Consider the following 10,817-nt stretch of genomic DNA (forward strand, 5'->3'; position numbering starts at 1 on the left):
ATTATTCTCATATTTGTGTCAAAAGCGTTATACACAAGGACGTCTCTCTCTCTCTCTCTTTCCCTCCGTCCCTCTCCTTCTGTGTGTATATATATATATATATATAATATATATATATATATATATATATATATATATATATATATATATATATATATATACACACACAGAAGGAGAGACAGAGGTGTAAGCGTATGTCTGGTTGTCTTTATGTGTGTGTATGTCTGTGTACAATAACATGTCACTTTTCAGTCCACAGACTCGAAATATTATATACAGGGTGATTAGCTTTGGAAAAATCTTTGTAATGTGTTTTCGGCCAGAAATTTGGCTGTTAAGGGGTCAAATTTCAACGATTTGACCTTTGAGATCTCTACCAAACTTCCACAACAATTTCGGGCCTTAACACTTGATGTTTTCGATCAGGGCTCTTGGGTATGGCTCTAACTTATTAACTTTATTTGATGCCAAAATAATAAATGTTAAGGGTCATAATAGGGATAAAAAAAATTACCGCTTTATTTTTTACTCAACATACAACTCCAAACACCCGGGGAACTCCGGGCGTAAATGCTAGTATATTTATAAAAGTGAAAGTGTATGTATGTGGGTGTGTGTGTCTGTCTGGGCACATTTCCTTACACAAGATCTATGTAAATTTTCAGTGTCCAGATTCAGAATTTCATAAGCAGGGTAATGAGATTTGGGAAAATCTTTGTAACTTTTTTCCCGCCAGAAATTTGGCTGTTAAGGGGTTAAAGTTCAACGACTTGACTATTGAGAACTCTACCAAACACTTCCGCCATTGTTTGTGTCTAAACACATGAATGCATGCCTATAGTAAAATTACAATCTCATATCAGTATGCAGGGGTTGATTTACATGGATATACTAATTTGATGTAATATTATGACATTCAGAACGCATTTTACGCTGCATACTATATATCACGGCACTGGGATAACTGTAACATTAGTGCGACTTACATCAACACACTGAACTAGTAAATGGTGCGTGTTCTACAGTCGAAAATCATACCCTCTTTACATCTGTATAGAAAATAGAACACTCAAAATATTATGTACCCCAAAGTATTAAAAACATACACGTATAAGTAGCATTTTATCCTTTTTGCTTCTTTTAAATGGTGAATGCAATGACGAACTGCAACCACTTCTGTCCTCATGATGTGAACACCCTCGACAAACCCGACAGGCTGCTTAATCCCACACCTACACTGTAGAGATCGCTAGATGTAAAAGATCTTTCTACTCCAGTAGTTTCTTCCCCAGAACTGTTAGACTCTGGTTCCATTCCAGGTCCCTGCTTCCCAAACTGTACTGACATGCAGAAGTTCAAGTGTAACGTGAACCAAAATCTCGCTGCCCAAATCTCTACATAGTCCTTCAGTAGTGGTTGCCCCTGATAGTAGCCCCCTACACTAAAGTGGCAATGTGCCTTGTTTGGGATGAAAAGTAAAAAAAAAAAAAAATTAAAGAAAACTGAGTCAAAGCAATGCATGGTCCTGTGCACCCAATATAATTGATATATGCATATATATATATATATATATATATATATATATATATATATATATATATATATAGATAGATAGATAGATAGATATATGTTAGGTTGTATTCAAATTCTGAAAATGCAACATATAGACACATATATTAGAATTAAGAATTTATTGTGTGACAAAAGGAATATATAGAAGTTAATTTCCTTAATCCATGGATTTTCAATAAAGGCTAATATCATCAGAGGAAATGAAATGCGGTTAGCAAAATGTTCAGCTGTGAATGTCACTTGCTTTGCTCTTAATCACAAATACTGAAAATAGTTTTTTGAGTGGTGAATGATAATTATATATAACTAATTATAGGAAAAGGAATTTGATACAACCTTGACAGCCCATAATGAATATATGTGTCTATATTTTTTCATTCGGAATTTAGATACAAACACTTTACATATATATTGCTCTGTGCTTAAATATTGTGCTTCTCCTGTTTGGCTACGATCGCCCTGAAATTATTACTTCCAGTAATATCTATCAGGATATTTCATCTTATTTCTAACTAGTTTCTTATCTCGATTATATATATATATATATATATATATATATATATATATATATATATATATATATATATATATATATACATATGCGATTATATGAAATTGCAAGGAAGCTCCTGCAGTTTTTTAATATTTAAAATAATTTTGTTTACATTTACTTAAATAGTAAATATAGAATTAAAAAAAAATATTGATCGAAATAAGTACCAGCAAAATTATCACACATTTTCAAAAGAAATACACGTGCATTTATGCAGTAACGTAAATATCCTGCGTTATGATAGCGACGAAGTCGCTGAGGGCGTTTTCGTTATTGTTTTCGTTTTCGAAGTGTTTCTCGCGCAAAAAATTGCCAAGATTCTTGGAAATGTCTTAGTCGAGATATGTGAAATTTAAGACTTGCATATGAGGCAGAGTTTTGCAGCCGATGTCCTCTTATTTCTGTAAGGTGGCTTTATCAACGTGCGATCGACCATTGCCGTGGATGCGAACTTTAAATATACAGTTGAAAACCACTTGATAATAGTGTTGAATTTTTAATATGCAATTGAAAAATACTTGATAACGCTGTCTAATTTTAATAAACAGTTGAAAATTACTTGATAATTCTATCGAATCTTAAATATACAGTTGAAAAATAATTGATAACGCTTTCGAATTTTAAATACCCAGTTAAAAATATTTGATAATGGTGTCGAATCTTAAATATAGAGCTGGAAAATACATGATAATGATGTCGAATTTTAAATATACATTTGACAAATACTTGATAATGGTGTCGAATTTTTAATATACATTTGAAAAATGCTTCATAATGGTGTCGAAATTTAAACATACAGTTGAAAAATATTTGATAATGGTGTCGAATTTTAAATATACATTTGAAAAATGCTTTATAATGGTGTCGAAATTTTTACATACAGTTGAAAAATATTTGATAATGGTGTCGAATTTTAAATATCCAGATGAAAAGTACTTGATAATAATGTCGAAGATTCTGATGCATTTAATCTATTTGAATAGAAGATTTCTCGGTCGTAAGATTTTAGTTATACATGAAAAAAATGTGCAAGCTGAGAGCGGTCGCAGTCCAGCAAATAGTAAGAATTTGTTTTGATGCAACTTAGGCCCTGGGACGTCATGGTAAGTTTTCTCGGCGTCTAACCACTAGTATTATCGTCGGCGATTGTCGTAAAGGCCCAAATTTTCATCGCAAGTCACCTCTCAGAGAACAGGAGCGTTCTTATTTCGTAAAAGAGTATGTGCCACTTCAAAAGAGCATTTTCTTCGTTTAGTTTTGTGGCTGTCGTTCACTTCTAAGGATCTCCCTGAAATAGGTTAAAATCTGTGTACTCCTTACGTCAAATAGAAGTAAATTTCCATGCAATTGTGAACGGTGATGTGCTCCGATTAAGGCTCTTAATTGATCGTTGTCAAGTTCAAATTGCTGACATCTCCGCCTATTAGTTTCAATATTCTTGTAGCCGCCACGAATGTTCATAAACCACCAGTGTACTCTTCATTCAGTAGAGACGCTTAATCACATCGCTTTGTTGATATCGCGAGTTTTGTAAGCAAATTTCTTTTCGGCAAAGGTTTAATTGAAAAAAGAAACTAGTCTGGATTTGCTATTTCTCTCGTCTAGTATTAAACTTTCTTAATGAAGACGTAATTGCTTAAATGCGGGTGTAATTTTGACGATTAGATAAAACGTAAAACGCTTTAAATATTATATAGAAACTAAAGATAGTTTTACAAAAACTTATTTGAGAAAGCATAGTTTGATATCATAGTTTAAAGACCTTTCTTTTTAACCTTATATAAAAACAACATTGCCTCTGCGTTTGTGTATGTATTTGTGATTCATTAAACTAATGACTCGAAAACTGTTGGATCGATATTTTTAATCTCATGCGAATATACTCGGTATATGATGGGATGTGTTTAGATGGGCGTTCTTATTAAATCCTTGTGATAAATTTCGAATATCGGGAAAAATACATCTGATTAAAGAAAGAAATTCGATTGTTACCCAAGTTGCACTTGTGTATCATATCAATTGGAGTTTTTTATAACAGCTGTTTCTAAATAAATATAAACATTCAGAAGAATACTGAACCATGGTACTTGTCATTTGCACATTTAACATTAATCAATTTTATTGTGTAAAAATCATTTCATACATTCAGCATTTGCTTTTGATAAGACATGGGTGTGTTGGAAATAGTGTGTCTAGTACAGAGCGTCATAAAGAGTCGTACTTGACGTTTGCCTTTTTACCTTTAATTGAAGCTATTCCTTACACATAATTTTCAAAGATAAATAGTAAGTTATTAAAAATCCACTTTAGACAAGGGGGCATTGCGGACAACCTCGCTTATGTATTTAAAATTTTATTCGGTATTAAAGGTACTTAAGGCTTTTTCCTCTTGAATAATTTCTATTAATTAATTATGACAACTAAAACTACATGCAAATAAAGACCGAGTATCCCTCAGAACTTAGGAGTTCATTTATGGCTAATCACCGAAAATCAAAAAGAGATCGACAGGTTTCATCAGTTATCATTAGTAATACTAATATCGGAACTCCTTTCGAAATGGCAAATGTGACCTTGTCTGCTGAAAATAATCCCAATGTAGCTCCCTGCTGGGCAGAATAATTTAAATCGTGCAAGATTCTATTAATATCTAAAGAATAAAAACCCAATATCCAAAACAAATTTTATCCTCTCTTAAATTATTTGAAAGAAAATGTATCGTGTAAGTCACAACATTTTATTTACTTGTTATTCTATGAAGATTCAAATTAACAACACGTAAGAGAAAAAGTTCGGTTTTAAGTGAACGCATGCATTTAGATAAAACTAGTAAAAAGAAACCATATTATAAAATCTTTTAAATAAACTTTTAGCCAATATTCGATTTTCATATAAATTATTGGAACATTGAAAGATAGCGAGTATAATGCGTTCGCTGAAGCATATAAACGCGTGGTTAAAATGCGCCAGAATTAAGAAGAAATTATTTAAAACTCCGAGTATTCTATCCGTGACATTTAAATATCAAAGTAAAGCAAAAATATACAAGACAATTCTGAATTTCTAGGACGATTATATCATGCTCTTCATAGGTAGCGTATTACGGGAAATAAAGTATATGAAGTATATAGAATGTCATGCAAGAACTCGAAAAAAACCCAAAAAATTATCATTAATAATATCTTAGCGTCATTTAATTACATTTACATATTCTTAATAAAGAAACACTTTTAAGGGGGAATAACATTTGAAGTATTACTACAAATATGTGTAATGTAATAGAGGAAACACTAAAACGCAAAATTGCATGAATACATTATGGATAAAATCGATACTAATACGGTTTAGAGTATGAAAACTGAACCTCGAAATGTCCGGGTAGTTTTTTTGTTTTTTTTAAATGGTAAGCTATATGCATTTACCTAAACTATTTTTAACCCAATAGTTATACAATCATTATAAAATTTACATAAAATAAAGAAGCAACATCCAATTGTTATATTTAACCAGGGGCAAACAATAGGAAACATGGGTTTTATTGTAAAAAAACGGTAAATAATAATAATAATAATAATAATAATAAAAATAATAATAATAATAATAATAAAAATAATAATAATAATAAAAATAATAATAATAATAATAATCATAATAATAATAATAATAATAATAATAATAATAATAATAATAATAATATGAATTTAAAACGTGTATTTTCTATAATAATGACACAAGGCATATATTTTAAGGAAAACTTAAAAGTAGGAAAAAATATGAATTAGGAAAACTCAAGAGTAAACGTTAAAAAAATAGCGGGCCTAAATTTCTACATTACAATAAATGTGGGAAGCAAGGAAATAAAGAAGTAAAACCTTATTGTTTATGTTTGACGCATGGACAAATAATATATTTACTTTCGTAGATAAAAAGGATGAACGTTTAAAAAAATTAAACATCCTAAAAAATAATCCATTTCATAGAAATTGAAAAATAATTATGAAACTTTAAATACTTCTAAATACGTGTGTAATTGTTACAATTGACATCATTTATCAAGCCCCGGAAGCCACTCAGGGATAAGGGTTATTGCGTGTACAGTAATCAATGAGATAGTAGTGTAGTAATCATTAGTCATTGACAGATGATAGAGTGTCTTACTTAAGCGTGCGGTTTGTCAGGAATTTGTTTATGTTGGATTTGAATATATCCAAGTTGTAGTCAGGTGGGAAACAGGCTAACGGAAGAGAGTTCCACAATCGTGCACTTCTGAGAAAGAAGCTTTGCTCATGGAATCTACGTTTGGATTTAGGCACAGATAAAGAGTGTGGGCAATTTTTTACAGACGTTTCAGCCAGCCGGTGTTTCCCGTGACAGATTGGCGAGGGGGGACGAAAGATTGGAGCTTAGCCGTGCAATTGCCATGGAAATACCGCTAAAACACTGACAGGCTCGGAACGTCTCTTCTGTGGGGGATAGGTTGCATGGAAGAGAAAAGTTCATCCCCCACTAAGCCACAAAGCTTATTTTGTACTCTGTCAAGGCAGGATAGGCTGTTTTAGCAGCTCCTGTCCCGATGTGGCAGAAGTATTCCATCCTTGGGCGTACTAGGTTTTTATACATATAGAGAATTGTATCAGTAGTGAGATATCTTCTGGAGCGGTAGAAAGATCCCACCATTTTCACAGCGTCCCTGGCAACAGATTTGATGTACGTGATCCATTTCAGATCAGGAGTACCGGTCAAGCCCAGAAGCTTCTCAAAACATGGAGCATCCCCAAGACGAGAGCCATCCATTTCAATTGATGCCAGATGGGGATCAGAGCGTTGATGATGTAAAGATAGAAGGTTGGTTTTGGATGCATTAAAATTGGCCAGCACCCTCTTCCCCCATTGTACCACGCGCTTAAGATCAGAGAAGAAAGCATTGGAGAGAACTTTGTCATTTACGGCATTTGACGTGTTGCAATACATGTCCGTGTCATCAGAATAGATGTCAACGAATGATTAAAGTATGTGGTTTGAGAGATCATAGATGTATATCAGGAAGAGAGTATGGTCCAGGATGGACCGCTGGAGGACTCCAACATAATTCCTGTGGGCCTCTGATTTCTGACCATCAACCACTACTCTTATGAACCTATCAGAGAGAAATGATTTAATTATTGAGGAAACCTTTCCAGTAATACCGTAGCTGGAAATCTTGTGATATGTAATACCTTATCGAAGGCCTTCGATATATCAAGTGCAATTGCCCTGGAAAGGAAACTTTGTCAAGAGATGCATTATTCCTATGAGATATAACCGTTAGCAAATCTGCTGTAGATCTTGCAGAACGGAAACTATATTGCATGTCACTAAGAAAGTTGTTTCTGTTGAGGTTGTTTACAACTTCTTTATTTAATATGGATTCCAACAACTTACTCATGGAACACTTGAGACTTGTTGGTCTGTTCTGAGAGGGAGATGGCTTTTCACCTGGATTCTTTAGGCCTTTACGATCCCTACAGTATTATTCAGAAAATATTAAGACTAATCATTTGAAATATTACATAAAGTGTCTTCAGATACATACCAAGCTTAGTAATCAGTTTTTTGCCGAAGATTTGACTTCCAAGGCTATATGTTCGAAAGATTTTTCCTTTGCGAGTGTCCGGTTTAAACATTTAAAATTCTACATGATGCATATTACCGCAGCAAGCTCTTTATTCATCATCTTAATATCAACATTTTTGTACAAATAATATAGAAACAATGTTACATGTAAAAATATTTTTAATAACTCAACCGGTTCGATCGTGTTCTAAATCAAATAAGTGACCATATAAGTGTTTCTTCAAAAATGTGCATCCCGACGCCATTATGTAAATCTATATTGGAAGTATTTAACTGATATATTACTAAAAAAAGTATATTCATCAAAAGAGGAAATTATATATTAATATTAATCTTTTATTGATTAATATAAATTTTTGGTTGTAATTAATGTACATTTATTAAAACTAAAATAGGTAGCATAAATTCTCGTAAAAAAACAAATCCGTAGTAAAGTATATGTTCCCTACTTCATATACTAAAATGCCACAAAGTAAATAAGTAAATAATAGTGTACACATAGCTTTTGCATGAGGTAAAATAAAATACGTAGACGTTCAAGATTAACAGCATGATAGAGTACACCCAACAATGGTAAAACTAACGTTCTCATAGGAAGTTTTAAAAATAATAATCAATCATCTTATTGGAAAAATTATTTCAAATAGTAAAGAAAACATTTGTTCCTATGTGTCTAGATCCTGCACTCTTCGATGAAAATCTGTATTTTTAACACTTGGATGGACAAGGCTTGTAATTCGTCAGAGGATCCGCAATAAAAATACGTGCACAACAGGCAGAGCGATGCAACCTTTCGTCGGTGGGAAACGTGGTGAAGTTTAGATGAGTGTTCGGAACTTATTGATTGGATACTCTCTTTTGGATCTTGTCCAGGAGCGAGATATTAGTACCAGAGGTACCAGTCCAAATGAAACAACAAAACTCAATACATGGGAGAATGTTGGTTTGTAGAGGTACCGGATACTTTCAAGCGTAATTTCTAGCACGATAGAAAAATCCCACCTTACTTGCAGTAGCCTCAACGTATCTATTCCAACTAATAATTCCTGAGAACGTTTTCTCAAGGAGCTTGAACAACGTGCTCTCAGATAAAGGATCTCTAGCCATAGATATTCGTGGTTGGTAATGGTTTCATTATAAAATGAAACGAGTTTTGTCTTTGCAGCGTTGAACGATACCATCAATATCTGACCCCTATTCCATTAGGGACTGAAGGTATTCCTCCAGGGTTTCGGCCATTAACTCAGATATGTGCTCATTAGTTTTCCCAACATGTCTGGTAAAAAAGTAGTATCGAAGGCAAATATAACCATATCATAGACACTTTTGTGAGGTAAGTCATTTATGAATATCAGAAATAATAAATGCCCGAGCATCTATCCGTGAGGAACACCCGCATTTATATCATTTCTTTGGACGTACGCCATCGAGGGCAACCTGAATTCTTCTCTCATTTAAGAAGGGTGTAATTATGCCAAGCGTTCGTCCTGCAATACCATAGGATCCTATTCTGATGAGAAGACAATCGTGCCTACCCTGTCAAAATTCTTAGGTATACCTACGGCTACTGCCCTCCCCTACCCTGCCTAATCCGCTTCTATGGTCAGGAGCAGAAACGGGTCGAGTGTCAAAGGCGGGTACGTTATCGGATGCATTTAATTGTATTGTAAGTATTTCTGAATTCAACAGGACTAAGGGTAGACTTATTTACGGTCAATGCTACAGAGAGGTGATAGAGTAGTTTTTTTGCGTGTATATATATATATATATATATATATATATATATATATATATATATATATATATATATATGTATATATATATAAAGGGCATTAGAACAGGAGTCTAAAGTAGAAATTGTATTTTAATGTGATTGTGGAATCACTAATGTAATTAAGGTACAAAAAACCGTGCTCGTTGTAATGCAGGTATATTATGAACTCAACAGGCATGTATATAATAGATCCATTGTAATATTTAGTAAGATTATTAATAATTTATGATTAAAATTTAAGTTAACAATGAAAAAGCTGTGTCATAAGAATAATCACAACAAAAGCAATACATTTTACGATCGTTTCGGAAACGATGTTTTATTGAGATAGACACTAAATCATGGGCAATAATTTTAACATATAGTTTTTTGAAAGAAAGTCTCCTCATCATCAAAAATATTGTTTTTTTTAAAGACACCAAAATAAACCTAGCATTTTTATGTAAGATTCACCTGGAAAATATTCAAATATAAAGGAAATTAATTACTTATTGGTGTTGATAAATAAATTAAAATAAGTTGAGAATAAAAAAATAAAATAAAATTATAAAGCAGAATTTCCTTTTAATATAAGGTTATAATGAGATGTGTTAACATAATTTTACACACACACACACACACACACACATATATATATATATATATATATATATATATATATATATATATATATATATATATGTATGTTACCTTATAATGGGTCGCCTTTGGAAATTCGTAATTATCATCGTCAAACCATTTATTTGGATGGTAAATGTAGCTTCTAATGCTTGGCATGTTGAATTTTAAAAGTGAACGCCAATGGAATAGTTTTATCTGCTAGAATACGTTAGTTACCCTAATTTAAAAGTTATATAATATATTTAATAATAAAGGGAGATAATTGTATTTTGCAAGGAAAGCAGGGCTTTTGTAGGACAATGAACCCTCGGAAACTTTTCTGAAAATAAACATTGGTTACATTTCTAGAAAACTGATAGATTGTGTTGGTGCGTTCACATGGGTTTTCAGGAAGGACAATATTGTATTTTTAATCATCTAATTTTAATCTAACTTTCGGAAGAACCCCTCCTCCGCTTTTCATTATATCGCAGGATTCTTAATATGTTACTAGCTAAAGTCCAGAATAAGAACACACTTTTCTTTTAACGGTAAATTAAAAACAATTTTTGAACGCTGATGTTATAAACACTTAAATTATTTTCTACATTTTGGAGACGGAAATGTTTTCTTCGAGATAAGTGACTTCTATATTAATCGTACTTTTTATTTGTAGAGTAATATATTAATAATTACATTTTATTT

This window comes from Euprymna scolopes, chromosome 11 (genome assembly GCF_053919585.1).
Source record: "Euprymna scolopes isolate OS-2025 chromosome 11, ASM5391958v1, whole genome shotgun sequence".
NCBI lineage: Eukaryota > Metazoa > Mollusca > Cephalopoda > Sepiida > Sepiolidae > Euprymna > Euprymna scolopes.